Genomic DNA, 23,829 nt, shown 5'->3' with positions numbered 1-23,829 from the left:
GTTTCATAGAAAGAAGTGCTCTTGTTACAGCAAGTCTGAGCCATGCAAAGTGAAAGGGAACGAAACTCCTGTAAGATTATGCTCTGTTTCCTTATTTGGCTCTCCAAATGTAAAGCAGCATTATTTGAAGTAGACACTATAGGAAAGAACTCGGTTTAGCTCACTTTAAATATAGATGAAATGAGTAATTACTAAAACTGTTAAGATCTTTTCAGACTTACTAACTAGCAAGTTCCTTTCCCCAGAAAGAGTACTTTCTGTCTAAAAAGAAATTAAAGCCTGATTCAGAGACATAAGGCTTTGGGAATTCTATGTTCTTTTTTCCTTAAATCCAGGGTAAAGTAACACCTTGAGATTACAGGATACAGTAATATCCTTGGAGATGCCAAGTCCTCATTAGAACTAGCACAAACTCCAGGACCCACTTCAGAAGAAAACAAAGAACTTTCATTGATGTTTAAGAAATTCTTTGCCTGGGCCTGGACATGTGGAGTTATGAAGGCAAAACTGGGAAGGATCAGCCGTAAGTGAAATTACTTGGATATGGTTCAAGCAATAGCCTTGTGTCAGAGCTGCTTCCTTGATTTTTAAAAATTCTGCATTAAGCCAAATGTCATACCAAAGTACTGACTGTCAGTATCCTCTCAAAGTATCACTTTCTGGTCAAATTTGTCCTTGATTGGGGTAACCTCATGAAAGTCAATATGTGGCCTACTACACAGCCAAAAGAACCATATTTACACTGCAATTTAAAAAATTAAATAAAATACTCTGTTCCCTTTTATTGAATGTGTATCAGAAGCAAAGCCCTGGGCTTTGTAAACAGTTAAGTGGTAGAGCAAAGCAAATATTTTCAGGGGTTTCAGGAGTTTGTTCATACTAATGGGTGTTCTCAGCTACCACACGGATTCCTTTATGGAGGTGGAAAGCGTCAGAACTTATCAGATTGCTTAAAAGGCAAGAAAGTCTGACATATTGCCCTGCATGCATTTATGAAGCAATGGGAATCAACTCAAATCCCTCTGTTCAGGAAGGCTCAACCAAGGGATGAGTATACAAAATCAAGATTAAGGAGGAATCTTTGAGGAGGCACACCAAACAATGTCTTTTTATACCTACAGATTCCAAAAGCTGCTGAGTTTAAAGGGACTGCTCCTTTCAACTAGCAAAGACTTGGCTGAAAAAATGCAGCAGGCTGGTGATAACAAATAAATACACATGTATATGTTACTAGGGTCACCTACAGCTACAGGAAAAAGGATAAAAGGGGCCCAAAAGGTCTATCAGCTTGCCCTAAAGCAAAATCAACTACATCATTCCTGACAGCTGTTTCTCTAACCTGCTCTTTTAAGAGACCTATACCCACACAGATGAGAAGAAAGGAAATCATCATCTCATCTGAAAGGGATTTCAGCAGGAAAAACAGTTTGGCAAACTGTTCAGTGGCTCTATCTGCTGCAACACAACCCCTGCAAGACAGGGGCTCCACAGTATGCACTCACCTGGGTAACTGGCTCATTTGGTAGCTGTACAATTGGTTGAGGTGATGTTACCTGAATTTTTTTTTTTAGAGAAGCAGTATCTTTGTACCAGCCCATCTGGATGGCTCCAAGGAAAGTGCATCTTTTGTGACAACCCTCTTCCTCCAGTGTGGTGCAACACAGCTGTCTGTGCTCCAGCAGCATTGCTGAGAACCACCAACCTCAGCATGAGCTGCAATCCAGCACATCCCATGCCTTGGCCACCAGCTCCAGCTCACTCTGCTAGCACCGAGAAGCCTGGTGGCTACTAAAGGGCACACCCCAGGGATGAACTGGGGGTTCATTGCACTGCCAAGGAAACAGGTGCCTCCTCCTGCCTGGGCTAACCAGCGGTTCTCAGCACCGACAGTCCCTGCGAGGTGTCAAAGCCGGAACAGAGGCAGCACATCGCCGGTGCCTGGCACCAGGATGTGCCCAGGACAGGTTGACACAAAGCTGGGGCAGCTTCCCTGCCAGCTGCCTGGGCAGTGGCAGCTCCCTGGCTCCACATGCCACGGCTGTCAGCTTGGCAGCCCGCTTTTATTCACACACAGGAATGCTGCCCAAAATGGAAGGACATGCTTTCCTGCTTGGATTTCACTCCTTGGGACAGATTTCCTCCCATGGAAAATTAATGGCACAGCATGAGCAAGGCAAATTTAAATGCCAGATGAAAACTAGTGTGGCTGGATTTTAGAAAATGCAGTTTAACATGGGTAGTTGTTCTTCCCCACTTTGCAAAGTATTTTGAGAGCAAGTGAGGAAAAGCCTATACATTGAGCATTATTATTTGGATTTTCCCAAATTTACTTTTTTACACAACAGATGTTCCTAATATCTGGCACCATTTTTAATGATGTGCCTTTTTTCTGAAGAATGTATGCTGTATCACCCATAAAAGCATCCTCTCTCTTCAAAGTTTATTTTATTAAAATCATTTTTCAACCAGTCATCTCTCTAGGGAAAAATGACATGATAGAACAGTATTTCTGACAGGCAATATTTTATTACTAACATGTGTTTTCATCACACAACCAGTATTACTACCCTATTCTGCTATAAATATTTAATAAACACCTCTAATCTGTAACTATTTCCAAGACAAATTTAATATTTTGCTTTTAAATTATCACATAATTAATTGTCCTTGTAAATGCCCATTGAAGGGTAGTTTAGGGGGGAAAAAAGTATGTATTACACAGTCTTGTTGACTTTTAAAATGTAAGGCAACAGATTTCACATCTCATTTTCCAATTCCCTTATAAAGCAATCTCCTAAAATATCACTACACTCCCAAAATTTAAAAATATCAAGTAAACTTACAAGCGGCAAAGCAGACAAGACAACAATAATCCTAAAACATTCACTGTTATCACCAGTTTGAACTATATCCCAAAATATAAGTAAATTAGAATTGAAAAATAGGTTATTTGACTTACTGCATTTTCCACACATTCAACAGTCAGGATATCTACCAAAGGAAGCAGTAAGAGTTGCAGATTGGCAAGGCTAATAAGAAGTTCTGAGTTCTTTGTTGAAAAAAAAAAGGAAAAATTCAAGAGCCACACTTATCTGTCAGAATCAAGTCCCTTCTACAGTTATCAGAGTCAAAAAGGCACCTTGCTTCAGGTTACACATGTGAAACCTCCTGAGCAAGCATTCTACATCACACTGAAAACAAAGTACCACTTAAAAAGGGTCAGATCAAGACGTCACCACTTTAGAGGACAAAAATCTGACATTCAGAATCAATTATTGCTCCACCTAAGTTGTGATAACATGCTCATATCAAGATCATTAAATCCTGCATTGAATCAAAGCAAAGTCAACACCTGCCCCATGGGTTTTCTCCTGGAAAATCCCCAGCAAACACACTCCTCCCACTGTAATCAGCTCGGTATGCCCATTTCCATGATCAAGAACAACAAGGACAAACAGAAGATACTTCATTTATTACACATTTCATCCCTTAAGACTAACTACAGCCTCCATAAAACCAGAAGTATTAGTAAAACCCCAGCTCATCCTCAAAGGGGTCAAAAGTGAGATTTAAATGCAACAAAAGAGCACAAATCACAGGAAACAGCAATAAAAGTGAAGGGAAAGGACTAGAAGGAAATTAAACAAAACCTTATAAATCAGTCTTAAAAGTGATTACACAAAGACATCTGTATTTCCAAAAAGACTTGATGAGACCTCTGCTGTCATTCCATCACCACCTCCATGTGCTGCTGGATGGGGCAATGGTCAGCAGAAGACATCTTGGTTCCCTTTCATTTACAGGAATTTCTTACTAGGAATGTGATCAGAACATGACCCAGCAGTAGCAGAATAATAACACAGAGGCCATGATACTTAATGGTACCAAACAATTAAAAGATTAGCAATGCCCAAAATGTCCACCTAATTGCGAACAAATATAAAAATACAAAAATACTTTGTGAGTCAACAGAAAAAAAACAGGGATACATATTTAAATTTACATTATAAAGTTCAGAACAGCATGTTATCAAGTAATTATTATCTCCTTAGTGATCAGAGAGACCATACACAATTTGCTAAGTTTTCACACTCAGCTAGATACCTAATTTTTGGGGTAGAAAGAACCTCAGGATTTTTTGCTGAGGAAATTAAGGAATTATCACAAAATTTGACCAGGCATAATGATCTAGCCCTAAACCAACCTTTTCTGGTGCCCTCCCTCCATCAGTAGATTATTTTTTTCCCCACTGAATTAACAGAATTCGCATCAATACAGCAGAGAATTTAATGAGTACTATTTTTGACAAAACAACATTTCAACAAAATGCCAGCTTTTCAAACACAGAAAACTGGCATAACATGCTTCAGTTTTGACGAAGTATTTGCCAAGAGCTGCCTTCCAGAGCCCTACGATTCAAGATGAGCATAAACCAGACAGATCACAGTCTTCAAACATTATGCAGTCAAGGCACTCATGCGTAAAACCACAGTTTGAGCCTTTTGACGAGTGCTGTGGTCACCTGTCTCTGGGCTATTCCCAAGCCTCCCTTCACTTAAGATCCTTGTTTCCTTTTCACTGTGCAAAAACCAGACTGGGACTTTCAGAAATGTCACAGGATGGAAAACTCACTTCCCTCTCATCTGCAACTCCATGTCTTTGGCAGACCAGATCACTTGGATTATCCTCTGCCTGCGCTATACCAAAAAGAGTTCAGACCCAAATCTGCCTCTGGTTTACAATTAAATTTGGGTGTCCTGGTCATCCTTTGTTTTGACTGCATGAGCCAGCAGCCCTGAAGTTAAAGTTCTAATGGTAGGCCCCTGGGCCTCCATAAGCTGCCACTTTCCTACAAGGTCCACCATGTGACAAACTTAACAACTAAAGAAAAATTCAGACTTTCTAAAACTAACCATAAGCAAAATGTGCTTTGGCGAACTACAGACCTTGGAAACTACTTGAAGATTATATCACCCCACTCATAAAATGCAGTTATTGAAAAGAACTGTTATCCTTTAAAGTGATGGAAGGCAAACTTTTCACATGCTGCACTGACACTGCTCCAAACCTCATTTTTAAAAATGAAAGTTGGGCTTTCAGCAAACTACATTGTGTTTTGAAGTTTTTCATTCTACTAACAGGTTATCCTGCTTACTTTATAAGTCTCTTTGCACACAAAAAGAAGGGGAGCTGGGGCAAAGAAGGAAAGAAAAGAGTCCATTTGAAAAAATTACACTGCTAGATTACAAGAGTTGAAAGCTGGTATGTAACTTTGCTCCGGGTGATCAAACTGCTAATCAGGAATGCTGTCGGGAACAGAATGGAATTCCAAATAAATTAGCCATATCCAAGAAGCCAATAAAACACAGGATTAAGGCTCACAAAGAAAACAAATTTATTCAGCCTACTTTATCAGAATTCTTAATAATGTGTACTACTTTTTCTCATCACAGTCTGAGCTCTTCCACTGGAACAGTGTGGAGAAGGAAAAATGTGTTACACTTCATAAATCTCCAGCTTGTACAGACACCTAAAAACATTACAGACAGAAAGACACACAATGCCATTCCATATCAATACATATGCTTATCACAGCAATGGGAGAAATGTGCAGATTTACTTCCTCGACTTTATTTCTGAGGCACCTGACCAAAGAAAAGATGCTACACACTTCTGGGAAAATCTACAAAGCTGAAGGAAAAGGTTAGAAATTCACTGACCTCCATGCTAAAATAAGGTTCAACACCATATATATTATTCATATATATATTGAATAACTAACTACAAGAATAAATCTCTCTCCTCTATGACAATCCCATTGCCTCATGTTTTTCATCAAGTATAACAAGGAAAATTTGCAGTACTGTGGCTGAGGTACTGTCTGCAACTCAGCGCATTTGCTGTTTTCACCTCTGACAGCATCCCAGAGAAACTCTTCATAATAGTTTATGCCAAAATCATAGGAACATTAAAAGATGTGCTTAAGCTTCAGCCTCTCCTTGAACTGGAACTTTAATCTTTTTCAGGCTGGTTTTCCTCATCTGTGAAATGGAGTTTACAAGGCTCTTACTGTACAGCAGTTTGGAGACAGAACTAAATTTTTGAAGCATTTTTGTAACAATACAATTTTAAAAAGGAGATAAAATACAAGAATTACTTCATGCAGGATCTAGACACATAGAGAAATATCTTCCTGTGGTAGAAATGCATGTACCATCTAGGATCCTGAGAAAATTAGGTAAATCATAAACACAGTCTCACTTCAAGCCATACACTGTCCAGCACACTTATTCACTGGAAAAGAAGAGTCTGAGGACAATACCAGTTGCATTTACAGGACTCTGCCATATTTCCCTGAGAATCTGTGCATGCAGGCATTTCCTATCACAAAATTCATCAAGCAAACCACCAGCTGAGTGCAAGTGTTGGGGATTCATTTGCCTGGTAGTTCCCAGCCATGGCACTGTCCTGCTTTCCAAATGACCAAACTGCATGAGCCATTTCATATCCATGGCTGCTATACCAGGTATTTTCTAAAGAATTTTTGTCCCAGAAAAGGGGGAGTCCCTGTAAGACACCAGCTGCATCCCCTCCCCTTCCCATGATGAAACAAATTAAACACTATTTTTATTATCACCACTGTATCTAGTATTTTATTAAAGCACAAAAGCACGTGTTTTATCAAGTGTGATTTATATTTATTTTTTTGTCAAGTGTTTCCTCCTCCCTGTAAGAAGATATTTACATAAATACAGAAAGAAAAAAATATATTCCTCTTCTCTGGAATTGCACCTCCAGAGAGTGAGGGTCAGATGATGAGAGCCCTTGCTGTACCATCAAGCCATGTGACTGGAAGCGTTCTGTCTATATCTCAATGCCTCCAGAAAACGCACATTAAAAAAATGTTTGATTTGCACAAAATATTTTAAATTAAATATAAACTATGCTGTTTGCTCAGAAAAATAAACCAAGAAAGCAATAAGAACAAAGAAAACTTTGCATGAATACCAAGGAAAAGGGTTGATTTTCAAAAGGGTCTCCTTGAATAAAAACCAAATTTTTATGGTTAACTACTGCAAGAAAAGTTTTGATTTAGGGAACAGCAGAAAAGGACATTTTCCCAGAGATTTAGAGCACATCAATAAACTGTTTCAAGTCATTTGAGACAACAATTGCGGCAAATGAACTACCGGTCTAAAAAATGCTACCTTGTTCTACCTTGACCTGCCAAACAGGGCTGTGTACACTCTGCATTAATGGACGATTTGTGGGCTTGAGCTGAGCACAGGTGCAAGTGCTTGAAGATTTGGGGTGGATTTCTGCATGTCCAGGATACAGACCCAGGATTTCTGAGGGAAGAGGAGGGGGGTGGCTGCTGGCAAGGAGAAATGCTTCTCCACTGACTCTCTCTTGTCTGTTCGCAGGCCAGTTCTGGATTACTACACTAAATATTTGGCTTTATAAAATAATGTCATAAGTTACAGCTTGATCAGCAAGTGCAGTCCTCTTGTACCCTGAAAACAGCATGATTGAGGTATATCTGAGATTTAAAAATAAAAAAAAACTCAGAAAATAAAGCAAGGAGGTGAAAGGTAACTGTATCACTTTACAGACACAAGCTCCCCTCTGATTACAACTAATTAAGATATTCAGCAGCCTTAAAACAATACCTTTTTTAAATCAATGTACCCAGCCAGCATCCACTGCTTTTTGTGATGACAAATGCCCTTTGAAAGAGTTAATAGGCAAAGGTTTGTACTGGCCATGAATAGGGCTACCTTTAATTGATCCAAGAGCCTTAGAGAGCTGTCTTATAGCATGATGATGTATTTGGATTGCAAGTAGGCCAAAATAAGCATAAAGAAAATCTTTAAGACCATGAGACCTTTCATTTTTTCATTGCAGGGGGGGACAGTGAGGGGGAACTGCTGGGGAAAATGAGACAACTATGATTGCGTTATCTTTGTGCTCTTGCACTTAAAATAGATAAAACGACAGAAATTTTGAGGAAAAGAGAGGAAGTGATCAGACCATAATTCTTAGAATAAACGTCAAGATGTACGGAAATGTACAAAACAAGGCTTCTTCAGAATTAAAAAAAAGCCATGAAAAAAGAGGAGATGACCTAATGGTATAAAGAAACATTGATTAAAGAGATACCCAGAGGGAGAAAGATATTCCATCAGCTTTAACAAACACTGCATGGCCCCGAATTCCCTCTTAACTTCTCAAGTAAGGGGAGGAAAAAAATGTCTGTGGAAGAGGCAGTCACATGGATCCATTTATAATTTTTCGCCTTATTCCCTGTTCAACTTTTGCATGGTTTTGTTCAAGATGTACAGGAAATATGCACACTAAAAGCATCTCACAAAATTAAACATGATGGGTAAATTGTAAATATTTTACCCTGAGTAGTCAGTAAAGAAACAAAAAAAATCATTTTTATAAGGAACATAAAATCCATTCAATCATATTTTTTCTTGATGAGACTGATTATTCATTAATATTACCTAGTAATGAAGGAAGCAGTCTATCCATGGTTACATGTCTGTTTCCCTGCACTAGTCTTTCATCAGAAACTCACTTTTGGCAGAATCCCTCCCTCACAAAGCAAAAGCTAAACAGATTTCCTTGAACTTCTACAGGTGCAAATTTTACATCAAGGTAGAATTTTTTTTGAAAGTCTAAGGCAAATCAGACAAGAAAATTCCTAGTCTAAAATACTATTTTCAAATTGAATTACTGTGTAAGCATACTATCAACAACTCTGTAAAAAAAAAAAATCAAACAGAAAGTTGTTGGCATCTGAGATTTCCTTAGAAGACAGATATAGGAGGAGCTAGGAGAAAACAGTTGACATTGCTCCTTAGAAATAAAGTAGCAGAGCAATAAAATATCTTGCTCCAATATACACATCCAGATGCATTAGGAAAAGTGAGTCAAGTCCAGTTTCAACCTGGAACAGAGAACAGACAAGCTATTCTCAAATTCCTGTTCATCCCAAAGCCATGAACGAGCTGTCTTCTAGCAGCCACCCAACAGAAAAAGGTACAGAGCCTTCATTGTGGCCTGGGTAAAAATAAGGATTGAACTTACCTCTCAAAACAGCAACATATTCCCCCATTAGGAATATTTGCCTCCTGTGAGTCTTCCCCTATGCTACAAAGCTCTGAGGAAAAGAACAGATAAAAACTTCACATCACAACTTCCAGACATTTTCCCAATTAATCATTCTAAGCCCACATCACCAACCACCACAGAATTACAACCATACCCAGGTGAGCACCAGCTGCAGCCTTCAAAATAACCCCTCACTTCAGGGCACAAACATCAGCAGATGAGGAGAACCAGGACATGAGGACAGTGGCAACCGACTATGGAAAGCTGAGACAAGCTGTGCACATCCTTGCTTACTTCTGCATGAAGAGACTCAAAACACTGTTTGCATTTTGTGTTTTGAGTTGCTTTCATTAAAAAAAAAAATAATAATAATTTTGAGAAAATCTTCTCTCCTTGTTCCATTCACTTTCAATTCAGACTCCCAGAATCTTACGTTGTAGTTTAAGCCAAAATATTTCCTTCCACCTTATCAGGCAACATGTAAATTCTAGCTACCAATGGGTTTTCTGAAAAGTAAACAAATAAATAAAAAATTAGGATATACAAGGACGTTAAAGGATATCAACTTCTTTCGGAAAAATTCGAAATCCACTGCTTTTTGTGCAAGGGACAGCAAGTGGATTGCCCATCCCACTCTCCCCAAGCATGGTGGAGCGCCATTGTGTCACAAAATAGAAGTTAATCATATCACAAAATAAATATGTCCAGTAGCTTCCTATTCAACAGAAAAAATGGCTTTAAAAGTCCCTTGCAAACTACTTTATGATTCCATTCTATGAACTGGTACAATCAGCTTATTTGTAGGACACTCCATGCTAGTGAAGATTTCTACTGCTGCCCCTGGAGACAGCCTACAAAAATAGAGGCAATATTCAGATCCTGTTCACACACATTCAGTTCCACCAAATAACACACACTGATAGCAAATACCAGCAAAATCTGAGTCTTTTACCCAAATAAAGCCTAAAGGGTGTTTACAGGTCTGTTTGTTTACACAGAGACAAAACATGTCCCATCTGGAAGCACCAGTGGGAGCCAACAGAGCCCTACAAGGATGGCACCTCTCTACAGACTCAAACTGACCACCAATGTCAAAACTGTAAGAATCCCATAACCACAGGCTTCTCTTTAACCAAGCAAATAGTGTACTGATGAGAAACTGAGGCATGGAAAGGCTGAATAGAAATGAACACAGATTTTCCAAGGGGCATCTAATTTACAGCTGCCTCATAAAGCTAAGAGAAACATTTTTAAAGCCAGTTCATGTTGTTTTCTTGAAGGACTTCCTGTATTTGGTTAATTTTCACTCCTGCTTACACATGCATATGCACACACCTGGAACAGCTAAAACAAAGAAGGTGGGGAAAACTGATGAAGAAAGATAAATGGGTTTTCCAGTGCCAAAGATGGACTCAGTTTCAGAGAGAAGATAAAAACCCATCAGTTTTTGTCCCTCATGCAAGTGCTCAGACAAAAGTTTCCCAGGTTCCTTATAAACTGATAACCCTCCCAAATAATTAATATTTTTCAGAAATGGTCTCCAGCAAGCTTTACCTAAGAGCTAGCTGAGTCTCCTTACAAAATGTGATGTTTACCTGAGGTTTAACTAGACTATCATCTACAATCCCAGGCCCAAATACAGGGAAATAAAACCCACAATGTTTTCCCAAAGGAGGCAGAAGTAGTTTACACGCTGTATCCTGTAAAGAGGCAACAGGCACAGATAAAGTTGTGTTTTCAGCTCCACCAGAATAAATCCTTAGGAACTCCACGTTGACAGAAACCTCCACCCTAACTCTCCAAGGACTTTCCTCAGCTCAGCTGAGGATACTAAGGAAGCAAATGCTGATCCTCTTTTTTTCCCTAGAAATCTGCTTCACAATTCAACATCTTTGATGTAAATCTTTTAAAAGACTGTGATGGCATCAAGTAAGGAACAGGATGGGGGAAAGCCTGTTTCCGATTCCTCTGTGGGGGGACCATTAGGAGGAGGGTTAATAGCCCTGGGCATGCGATCAAATTAAGGTTTGTGCCAGTTCCCCCAGGCTTTCCCTTGCAATCAGCAGCCTCCCCAGGCTGGGCAGCTCACCCTCATCTCCTCCCCAAAGACAGCTCTTAAACAGAAGCACGACAGTCTGCTGGGAGGAAACAGAAAGATAATCACACAACTAACTTATATGGACAAAGTATGAAACAGGCTGAGGGAGGGCAAAGAGGGAGGGAGCCTTCGATAGCTTCACCTTTGGAGTGATACAAACCTAATGCACATTAAAAACTGAGAGGTGGGGGGAGCTGGAACTCAGACCTTCCCAACATGTGGATTGCAGCACTGAAGCAGCCCCAAGTCTAAACAAGGCTGGAGTTAGCATTCAGAGCACACAGCCTAGCAGATTATGGGAAAGGGATCGAGCAGCCAGCCCAAAGAGCTGGCGCCATGAACTGACGAGCAGAGCGCAAGTGATAAAGATTTACTGCGAGAGAGGAGGAAACAGTCCGCTGGCCCGATTAGAGCTGTGAATACCGAGTTGTTCAGGGAGGATTTTGCAGCTGACTGATCACAGGCTGTCGTAGCAGGCCTTGGACAACAGCTGCAAGGCTTGCTGGGCTGCAGAAACAAAAGGCGCCTAGCACGGTGAAAGAAAGAGTTGACAGGTTGTTGTTAGCAGTGGCAAATGTGTGAGGTATGTCACTGTGTGTGAGACGAGCTGGGCTGGGGTGCTGGGGAAGAAGGAGGGCAAGAAGCACAGGCAGCACTCAGAAAAAGAGGGGGCATCGCGGGGGAGGGAGCAGGGACACAGGCTTGGTCAAAGCGTTTTCCTAAAATCAGGCCGGTGTTTGTAAGGAGGACAATCACAAGGTCTGTTTACTGCTGCCAAGATGAATTAGCCCATCATCTCATTTATAGGACGAATCCGGTGGCACAGACTATAAGGTGCATAGCATTAAAGGGACTAATTAGACAATTCTGGCAAATCTGAATTAAGACCCTTTCTTTCTTTGAAAACTGGAAAGCATTTCTCAGGACTCCAGTCAGATGGTTTAGGTTTTGTTGGGCCTTCTCTTTCCCTTCTGAGAAGGGATATCTTGTGCAATTCCCTAACTAACAAGGGTCTACTCTAAATTCTTCTCTGAGCTTCAAGAACAGTTGTTAGGAAGCTGCTGGCATTTACATCATATCTAAAAAGGTCCAAATGAAAATCCTGGATTCTGCAGGAATTCAGCTCCCAGGGACAAACTTTACAGCTGGTCCCTCCTGTTAAGAGTGGGTAAACCAGAAACCCAAATGAGAACATACCTGAGCTTGGAGCCTGCAGATGAATTCTCACTCACACACAAAACAAGCGAGGTTTTTCAAAAGATGGCTTCTAATCTTACACCCACCCCCTTCAAAATCAGTGCCTGCAGCCAAGTGCTTTCCCCAAGCAACTCTGAGCTTTCTGGAGCCATGGTTCACTAAGCATGTGAGTGCTGGGCAGAAATGTATCAAAGAAACTTCAGAGATGATCAAAGACTGGAGCTGGAGAACAGGAGACCTTACTTTTAGCTCCCTGTTTGGCAAGTTTAGGATTCAGTTCTTGAAGTCTGGCAACATTTTACTCCAATTCTGACCAAAACAAAGTGTTCCAAACACCTCCGAAGCAGTGGTGCGTGCTGTTTGCACACAACCACTATATTACAGTGGTCACTATTAAAATGTTTTACAAGCAGCTAAGGTTACCATGGCATTCACAGCATACTCATAGAAGGCAATACCATGAAAATCACATAAACATCCAGCACTGCAAGCTGCAAATATCAGATGTTTCATAGTAATTAGTGACACTTTGTAAAGCAGAGGCTTCTTGCATTTTAACACACATATCTATCACCAACAAATAAGAGATGCTAAGAAAGTGCAGTGGCCTTTATAGTGTTCAATCAATTATACAATAAACCTTATTTTGATTTTTCACTTCTAAATGGTCTCTGGGACCCAGTTAATCTAGTCCCAACAGGCAGCACTTGATACACTGTAAAGGGAATTCAGAACAAGAGGCATTTCAAGTCTTCTAACACAGCTCCATTCTCCCAATATATATAAAAAAAAAAACCAACCCAGTGTGCAGAATACTCCATCTAGGGGCAGAAATGTGACTCAAAGTTTCCTTAGCCTTTGCTTTGACATGCGTTAACCTCATTGTACCAGGCCTGAGTGGATGAGAAATAATCAGACATTTCACAGAGGTTCCAAATAGGTCTTCTTCAGTATGAGTCCATAGATTTTTACTTTTTTATTATTTTAAATACAGAGTTTCCAGCTTGAGTTTCCACTTAACAGTGATGAAGAACACAGGTACCACTTTTATACACCTACTAGCAACTGGACTATACTTTAAACAACAAATATTATCTTAGGAACAATTTATAATCCATCATCCCCATATGCTCAAGGTTTTCAACTAAATAAGGGTGGCCAGTGAGCTCAACTAAAAAGAATACTGAAATGCCTGAAGGACTACTTGTGTAACTATATTTTTGGATGTAATTGTGCTTCTGCTGGAGTCAAAGCAAAGTCTGAATTTGAGTGCAATGAGAGCACAAATAATTCATGGCAGAGGTATATTTCTGAATCACAAATTCTCCCTGTAGCTGGAAAATTCAGTATCATTTATGATTAATGGTATTTGTTCCCCAAACATAATTGAGAGCAAGGTATACAGTAGACAGAACCAACAATTCACAGGCTCTGAGAAAACCCTGAAAATATAAAATAATCCCCTTTAAGAACTTTTTTCATCTTAAGGAAAAATCAGTTACAGAAGTGTATCAAGCCTTGCCTTCCAACGATGTTGTCTTTACAAAAATCGCTTTCAGCTGACAAGTCCTCACTGATTTTCCATAGTCAGCAATGGGTTACGGCTTGTCCATAACGTCACAGCTTTCCACCGCACTGTGTCTTGCTCTTTGTCTCTCTGGTACAGACAGGCTGCTTCTGAAGCTGTTGTAATACTTTGGAAAGTCATCAAATTACTTCCTACATTTGCTCTCCTTAAACACCTCTGCTTGATCCCCGCCACTCTTCCTGTTCAGCCTCTCAGTCGCAAACTTCATACTTCATAAATGCAGAGGTTAGAATTTTCTAGACACCACTTTAATTTTTCAAATAGCAATCCAATTACTGAGCAAATTGGCACATGGGCCTGGTTACATAGTGACTTGGCACTGCCCCCACTCGCTGCTGGCAGTGATGAATGTGCTTCCCCTTCAGCCCTCCTCATCTATCTGCCCCAGCCTCCGAGCCAACACCAGTGACCACATAAGGAGAGTGCCTGGCAGCTGCAAGCCTGAGGTGCCAAGAGACAGATTGTGTTCTGTAGCAGCAGGATCTGGGTCTGTGACTGGCTTCCTGGCTAGTCTTTTGTAAGACCTTTTCCATGGCCTCTAGGTTGGCTCTAACGAAGCCAGTACAAATGCCTGCAGGGAGCTGGTATAGAAGTGAGTTAAGTCAAAGGTTTAATTTGGTTTCTAAAGTGAAGTGAATGTATACTGGCCCTCTCTTTCCACCCTGCAATTATATTCCTGCCACATTTATGTGAAAATACAGTATTCAGTCAAGAATAGCAGTGCATTCCTGGGTATGTCTGCACCACACATTGGGGCAAAGATCCCCAAGCCAGTCTCAATTAACTTTGCTGCAGAACCAGGAGCAATATAGCCGTGTTTGTTTGCTGTGACACCCGAGCTAATTAACTATGTATGGCAGTAACAGAGCTTTACTGTTTCTGGCACCGAGGCTGCTGTCCCTGTGTGGCAAACTGCTACAGACACGCCAGCTCACTTGGAGGTAACCATAGGGCTCCCCAAGCCAGTGCTGCTTTGCACTGCCCAGATGTGTTTAGGAATTCCTCCAGAAACTGGCAGGAATTTGTTGGCCATCATGTGAGAGTGGTGAGGCTACAGATGTGGTTACAGTAAATGTGGACTGTTCCATCACAGTCACATTCTTTCAGTACTCACAACATGATGGTCACAGAGCATCTTTAAGTAATGTGTTGAGCATCTTGAGCAGCATCTGTCACATGTGCTGCTTTCTCAATATCTCACTTCCTCCTCCAGGGGCAAAAAGCTGGACAAAGATATTGTAAAATATTTCTCATATTTGCTTTTTTTTTTTCCCCCCCCCCCAAGAAATTTGGGTCTTATTCATAAGTTAATTTCTTTACACTATTTAAAAAGCCATTTTCAATTACTGCAATGAAGCAGATAAGAACTTTCCCACAACAGGATAGCTCCTCCCCATGTGGGTTTTTTTTGATCCCCAAGAAATTAACTTTCTTAAAATAAATGAGTGCAGGTTCCAACAAACAGAGATGCACTATGATCCCTGTAATTCAAACAGGCTTTGGTGAAGGTAAAAACAAAACACAACTTGCCAGCTATTCCTCTTTTGGAATTCCACCTCAGGCATACCAAGAAGCTACCGGAGAGAATCAGAGTTATTTGTCCAGCAAATTTCTGATGCAGATGATAGTCTGGAAAATATCTGAGTGGACTATGAACTGCACACACAAGAATATTTCACTGAGTTTGCTTGCTTGGACTTTACTGTATGAGTTGCACTTTATGGCTACATTTGCTTGTTACTGATGGAATTTTTCCTGTCCCTTTATATTTTTTCCCCTAAATCAGGTGTTTTGACAGAGGTACTTAATGAGATGTACTCAGAGGTACTCAGTGAGTAGTTAGATTATATTTAATTAAATCATCTGCATTTATTACAACTCAAGACCCTTTACCAGTGTTTATCTGTGGGAAGATAAGAAGCCCAAGGTCTTCCGTTGGCTCCCTAGATAAACAAGCCATGTTGTAATTCTGAGAACCACCATAAGTATACAAGGACTTTCTCTTCAAACCTAATCAATCACCCCAGCTCTCAAGACTGACTTCTCACAAGTCACCAAAAACAGTGATAAATTTTAACACACACACCTCTTGAGCTATCCCTCTGTACAAACACCCACAATGTGGTGCTGCAATGCAGCAGCCTGGATTTTAATTAACTGTCTACTTTCTGAGTGTGACCTTTTTCCTCTGTGCTCTCAGTCTTTGCCACAACTTTTTACGGAGTCACTTTAAACAAACACCATTAAATCCTGCACATGCACCAGGCAAGGTAAAGTTACACACGTTGCTGGTAGGCTTCAGGCCATTTTTCAGCACTCTGTACCTCTGTATTCCAGTGATGTCCAAGAGAAGGATAAAATCCCTGGAGCTGAAAATGAAGTGCAACCCCTTTGCCATCTTCAATATCTCCTATGGGAACTGGACACCGGACCCACACTCCTGGCCACAGGCCTGTAGGGCACAAGGAAGAATTAGTTATCCAGAAGGGCACGCAAGCATGTACCTCTCACCAGGCATGTGAATGTCCCAAACATGCCAAAGCTAGCAACACTGCTGTAGCCAAGCTGTGCTGGAGCTAAGCATGCACTTAAGAGCTTTGCTGGATGGCAGCCATTTACAGATGTACAATCAGTACAGAGACATGAAGGCAGAGACTTCCTTTCATGGGTCCTCTAAATTCTCCTCCTGAAGACACATACTTGGTTATTTCAATTAACATGTTTAGAAAACCAAATACTCTTCTTCTGATTACATCTCAGACACTGGCATATGTATAATTTTTCCTGGAGTCCCTAATTTACCATGCTTCCTGAAGATTCAGGGCCAGACAAACAACTGAAAATCAAATGCAGAAAACAGTCGGATTCTGATAAGACAGAACTCTTCCTGCTCCTGTTTGCCTCTTGCTTTATCCTTTATTTGTTTGAAGATGCTGGTGGGTGCTTGCCTGCATGTAATGATAACTGTTAACAGCAGCTTGATGAATAAGAGAAGAGAAAGTGGAAAAGAAACCAATAGGAAAGGCATTAAGGGCACTAAGTCATTCTTTCTGGGATGGGCATTAGGCATATGTTCACTACTTCAGTCACAGTGCAATCAAAGCTGTCCTGTGCCACTGCCAAAAACTGCAACAGGTGCCAGAAGACTACAGCACGGGTTAAATCCGCTCTTCAGGCACCAGCTCAGGGACTGATCCAAATACCAGGAACCAATGAACACCTTCCCCCAGATGTCAACTGTTTTCAAATAGTTCCCCTCTTGTTTCCAGTGTGATGCTGGGGAGGGACAGGGGGATAAATAAATTTGGCTGCCAGGAGGCAATCCTCTGATTTCACCCCTGCCAGTCTGGCCAGGTGCCAAAGTCATGTACAGCCACTCAAACACATTTGTAAGGTAATTAATATTTTATATTCACAAAAATAAGAGAGCTTCATTCACACAGAACTATTAAGACAGTTTCTGGTTCCATTCTTCCCAGCACATTACAATGACAACTCCATGCCAGCAGCAGCCACATGGCCTAAAGGTGCCAAGCTGGCAAGGATACTCTGTCAGCATTTGGCATCCAAACCTCTTGGCAAAGCCCTCAGCAGTTGTGCTTGGCTGCCTGCGGATCCGTCATGTGCTCGGGCTGCTGATAGCACGGGAGGTTGCTGCGTCCCCTGGGCACCATTTTCCTTTAACACCTGTCTGAGTCGAAGGAATGCACGCACATGCAGAGTGAGATCCCTGCTCAAATCCTCCCACAGACCCAGAGCACGTGCTCCATTTCTTACTGAAAGGGCTCGTTTCCTCAGAACCACCGTGCCTTCTCTTTTTTTTTTGGGTGTTTTTTTTTTTTTTCCACCTCTCTCCCCCCTCTTTCCCTTCACATATCTGTATACAGCCCTTAGAGGGTCCTACATCCTGCCACGCATTCCACATGTGTTGGAGGTTTCCTCTGTGAACAAGGAATACAAAACATAGCCCTTTTGTATATAATGAAATCTCATATTTGACTGTGCTCATATAAAACCATTTCTTTGTGACTAAGATTCTTTTTATTTGTGACATTTTAATGATCTACAAATGTTTGGTATAGATGAAAGGAAATTATTCTTTCCAGGTCACCTTGCAGTAATACTTTTTGATAGGCACCATAATTCCAGTTAAATTGAGTAATAAGGGAGGGGGAAACTTCAAACATTTAAAGTGCCACTGAAGCAGAAATATTTTTAGGGGAAAACCTAAAAACAAGCACACATCCTTTACCACAAACTACAAAATATCAGAGGAGCACAGATAAGAAAACCCAAACCCCTTTTTCCTCTGGGGACCATTTAAACAAATGCAGACTATAAGAATGTGACACTGTGCCCAACAAACACCACGTTTTTGTGTCACAGAATTGGGGCTGGCTTGGGCACAAATTTATTGAAATACTCCCAAGTCCCTTAGAGGTACCTGTCAAAAGCACAGCTACCACCCCAAGCTTGGCAGAGGCAGCTCCCAGGAGCTACAGCAAAGAAGTGCGTTGAGATGTTGCAGAGCATCTCCCCAAATCCCTGCCTGTCCCAAAGCACTACCCCCATGAGCCTGCACTGGTTCTTCTGGTACATTCTGACACCTTTGTGCACAGTTATCTTCGGGTCAGACACCCTCAAACCTGTGACACACACGCAAGCCTGTGTTGCTAAGTTCACACCACAAAATAGCTGCTATCACTCACTCAGGAGGGAAGGCTCTGCGCGCCCATCCCACCCCAGCTGGAACATCCACACACAGGCCACGACCCCCGTGCTCCCCCTCAAGCCATACCCTCTGCCTGTCACCTTGTACTGTGATTTTTGGTTTCTGTCAAGCTCAGGGCCCACAGACACCAGCCAAGGCCTCCCTGTTCTAGCACAGAACATAAACCCTGCTGGCTGCACGTAGTATGTATCAGTACTCCTGTGTTTACCCACAGGAGCTTTGCTTTTTTAAAATAATTTTTTTTCAAAATTGTTTTGAGGGAGCTGATTTTTGTTGCTTGTTGGGCTTTTTTTACCTTCTTGAACAGTTCTTCACTATTCATTCAGGAAAAAAAACTTCTCTCCCCCTCTCCTCTGATACATGTTTTCTTCAGAAACATGTATCAGAGGAGAGGGGGAAAGAAGTTTACAGTGTCCATCCTGTATTCCACATACAGGATGGACACTGGGACCATGACAAATTTAAGATCCAGCATCCTGGAGGCTTTCCTGGCCACAAGCCATACTTTTCTGGAACGGAAAAAAGCTTTTTAATAAGGCATTTTCAGTAAGAAATTCACTATTTAACCCTGGGGAGGTAAAGAAATACTCCAACTTAAAATTATTATTCAGTTGCATATAAAAATGTTATTTTAGATCATTTTTAGGACTTGCTGTAATTGCATTATTTTCCATTTTTTTCCCTGCATGACCTGGGCAGTGAATTTCATTGTGATTAAAGCACCTGGCTTTTGGAGCAAGGGAGACAAAAAATAAGTACCAAATAAACACATAAAACTCTCCAGCAACATTCCTGGAATAGTTCTTCTGTAAAGTGTGTGGCATGTTCAGAACACATGATTTCCTAGTACAAAGATTTTATTGGCTTCACTGCTCAGTGTGATCATCTCAGATTCATGCCAAATAAACCTTCCACATCATATTGACATTTTATTTTTCATTTCTGGCTACACCTACTCTTTCTAAAAAGCAAGTTCCCAGCTCCTGTGGGATTCTCCAGGCTGAATGCATGTTTTATTAACCTCCCTTGAAAATTATAACCTAGAAGGCAGTGCTGCATGTCACTCTTGGCAACTAAAGTGGAAGGGAGTAAGTACAGGATTTCAGAAAATGCAACAAAAGAACAAGAGCCAGGGAGGAGGCTTTGCCTCCATCAAGTTCCTGGCACCTTATTTTGGCAGCATCCCAGTGCCAGGCACCAGGAGTAGACTTGCTCTCATGTGAGCGCCAGTTGGAGTGAACGCTGGAATGAGTGCACCCTACAGCATGATTTGTATACAAGTCATGTGGAAGATCAAGGAAAGGAAGAAAAAATTGATGTCAAAGTCAGAATAGCCTCCAGTTTGAACTACATACACGTAAACCTACATGGACAGACCTTGCCAGGTGTTTCCTTATCATAATCCACTTCCCCCATTAACGTGACTAAATAAATGCAACTTACCCAAACCAAATCCCAACCATTTCCCCATTTTAAACTTAATGAACTTTTTCAGATTTGTGCATTTCTTCAGCATGCAATGTAAAGTCAAGAGCGCCTTCATGAGAACATGCCAGACTGGGAAACTTATTTTTTTCAGAACAGTTACTGTGCCATGACACAAGGGTAGAACACTGCTTTAAAGGGCTGCTGACTCTGGACAATTTATATGCTAATTTCAGAAATGATTCCTCCTACATTAAATAAGGAGCTGAGGAATGTTCCAAAGGTCTAGACAGACCACGGCATTAACAGATTGGGTAAATCAACATTAATACTGCCCACAGCATATTACACCGTGTGAACTTTCTTCACTGCCCACACTTTACTAATTTTAGTTCCACGTGGTTCCTCAGTTGACTGGCCAAAATATAAACTACACCAGCTCCCTAAAGCCTCCCTGTTCATCTTGACCTTGGACTTGCCTTTAATATTAAACTTGAGAAAAAAATCCTGAACGGTCACACTTTTTTATTCAGGGTATGTTTATAAATGCTTTATAAAGGGTTAATAATGATTAATAGATTATGAAAATGTTAAAGAAGCACAGACAAATACAAACACTAAGAATAGCTGTTTGGCACCCAATACTAACTGATCAGCCATCTAGAACATACATTCTAGCCCAAATTCCATCAGTGTGAAAATAATTGAAATATCTTCAAGCTTGTTTTAGCATTGACATGTTTTCCAGCATTTATTAGCAGTATTCTGAGGCTATTATTAAAGTACAAGACAAATCTGTTTCTGAATTTATACTTTGAATAAACAAGCTGTTATAAAACCTTAGACTAAGAGAAAAATTTCCAGTTTTTATTTTACTTTCAATAAAAATGATCTTAACACAATTTATCATATGTTATATGTAACGCTAATAAAACAGAATTTAAAAACTCAAAACACATGCAACAAGCATCACTAGATGGATCACAAACTACTAAGATCAATTGAATTTTTAAAACTCCTTCTGTTCCTGTATCTCAGCTTAATAGCTACACTGCTAAAACAAGGCACTGATGAAAAGCATGATGCCGAGTCTAAGTGCTAAGCTGTCACAGAAAAAAAAGTAAATCCCACTTGGGATGAAATTCTGGGTTTAGAAATAAATCAGCATGCAAAGCGTTTACAGCATTTGTGTAAGACGTGATGAGCTCTTGCAGTGTCACTTACTGGTAAACCCTAAAACAATAAATACTGTCAGCTACCTTCACATGACAAAAATCTGATTTATTTGCAACTGAAGTTATAGCTGCTGACAGGCTTTTCTTTCTTCCAACCTCATCTCTCTCCCCTTTTTTTTTTTTTATTCCTACTTAACCGAGGATTATACCAAATCTATGTGAATGACAAAATCTCCTCACTTTCTTAACAGACATGGCAACATTTTGGGGGCACAGAACTGAATATTAAGTCAGAAGAGCATTGGGCAGGCACCTCCTCTCATTGAATTCAACAGCTGAACTTCCACAGAGTGCCAAGGGATTCAATTAGGTCTGCTTATGGTGTGGGCGCTAGCAAACTCTTCGTGCTTCACCACACCCACCTCCCTAACCAATAACTGCACTAGGACTTAATTATTTCATAAGAGCTACCTCTTAGCAAACTACAGGCAGGTATGGAGTGAAAAAGCCTTCCAAAAACAGTACAAGCAGGACCCCAAGACCTGACCTAAGTATAGAGGTATATATAAATACATCATGCACAGCAAGAACATGCTTTGCTATACCTGAGACACCTTAGCCAAATGGCTCCTGATAATGATCAATGATGGCAAATTGGCAGCCAGGCTACGGGAAAAATTCCAAGCTTCACCTTTCAGCTACAGAAATGAAGAGGATATAAGTGAATATGATCTTTGGCAGGGAAAGGTACATTGTTTCATTGCTGTGGGAAAAAATGCTTAATGCCCCAACATTTCCTTAAAATAAGATTACAATGAAACATTAGAGGTAGCATTATTAGATACAATCAACTTTCCTAGCTAAATGAAAAAAAAAAAAAAAAAACCCAACCTTTTCCAAACCCATCTCCAAGCTGCAGGAAGAAAAGATATATAGTGTTTCACCCCTCGGTTTTTTTCTGAGCACTTCAGCAGAGATGCTACTGCAAAGAGAACAGGCCTCTGTGTGCTTTGGGTTTTAAAAACCAAGGCAGCTCCCAACTTTCCTGTCCTTTTTCCTGATCAACAAATGAGGAGGAGATTAATCAAAATTTTGGGGTTAGATGATAACACTTGATATACTGAAAACAATAATCCTCACACATCTCAAATTAATTTCTGAGTGGTGAACTTTGTGCAGGAAATAGCTCGTGTCTGAAAAGAGACACAAAATGCATCCAGCTTTAAAAAGGATTTGGAGATCTCAGAATCCAGAGTTGTTGCTATGCTTCGTGGAACAGAGAAAACCTGAAGAGGCTTTATAACCTTTGCATCAAAACCTAGTGATAAGAATGTTGCTAAATATTCAAACAGGTATTCTTCCTGAGAAACCACAAGTGACACTCATGCAGATGTCTGCTCTTGAGTGCACAGAAATATATGTGTAAAACACCCTACGCTTCTCAACAGGAAGGAAATAATTCCAAAGTCGGGGCTCATCCAGAGGCTCTGACTCATCCCTGTGTGTCACCAACATGATTTATGAAAAATCCTATCCTTAGGATTTTTCCCTCCTGAGAAGCTGAGAAGCCTCAGGAACAAACTGTAAGCAATTCTTATCTGCTGCTGTGGAATGCAACAGGGGGAACCTGTGATTGGTCTCATCTAGTTGTTTTTAATTAAGGGCCAATCACAGATCACCTGTGCAGACTGTCTCGGCCAGAGACAAGCCTTTGTTATTCATTCCTTTTCTATTCTTAGCTTAGCCTTCTGATGAAATCCCTTCTTCTGTTCTTTTAGTATCGTTTTAATATATTATCTATCATAAAATAATAAATCAAGCCTTCTGATACATAAAGTCAACTTTCTTGTCTCTTCCCTCATCCTGGGACCCTTGTAGACAATACTACACCTGTGCATCCAGTTTAGAGCCATGTTTCTCCCCTCCTGTCTCAGTCTTTTACCTCAGCTTCCTTCCAACATCCCTTACCTCCTGTGAAGGTTCAGCCAGCTCCTTTCCTCCACCAATCCTCACATTTTCCCCCAGAACATACCTTATTTCAACAGGAAAACAAAACATTGCAATTAATGTTATTTTATTATATCTTTACTTCTCTCTCTGCCCTCTCTTCATGCTGCCTTTTAGGTTAAAGTTTCTTTATGACAGGGATTAGTTACAATTCTGTGTACTCACACACCACAGGCTGGATCTTAACCAGCCTTAAGGCACTACCATAAGAAATTGAGAATAGAAAGAGACTGCCTTTGCCCTAGGTAAATGCTCTCCAGAGTGATATCAATCATATTTTTCCATCTTTGCAAAAGGAAAGCACATAACAAATATGCCAAACGTTGTAGAACCTAAATCACCAGTTCTTTTGAAAACTAAGTATTTTAAACAATTTCTATAGCATGAAATGGAATTACATTTATTCAACGTATCTCTGAAATATTAAACCAAGGTGGAAATTTTTGAGTGTCGTTCATGTATCTTTTCAGGGTACTTCGGAGTAAAT

At 40.5% G+C, this 23,829-nt stretch overlaps 1 protein-coding gene across 1 annotated transcript in view; it reads right to left on the bottom strand.

Annotated features, from left to right (window-relative positions):
• The window catches only part of SMIM38 (small integral membrane protein 38), a 33,196-nt gene that overhangs the window by 2,300 nt on the left and 7,067 nt on the right, over positions 1-23,829 (bottom strand). The window contains exons 3-4 of the mRNA XM_059848410.1: positions 9,275-16,455; positions 9,097-9,169 (exon numbers count right to left, since the gene is read on the bottom strand). The gene's annotated coding sequence lies outside the window, so the exon portion shown is untranslated. The remainder of the gene's footprint in view (positions 1-9,096; positions 9,170-9,274; positions 16,456-23,829) is intronic.

The sequence above is a fragment of the Haemorhous mexicanus genome, chromosome 6 (assembly GCF_027477595.1).
Source record: "Haemorhous mexicanus isolate bHaeMex1 chromosome 6, bHaeMex1.pri, whole genome shotgun sequence".
NCBI lineage: Eukaryota > Metazoa > Chordata > Aves > Passeriformes > Fringillidae > Haemorhous > Haemorhous mexicanus.
Note: the sequence above shows the minus strand (reverse complement) of the source record. Positions and strands in the feature narration are given on the sequence as shown.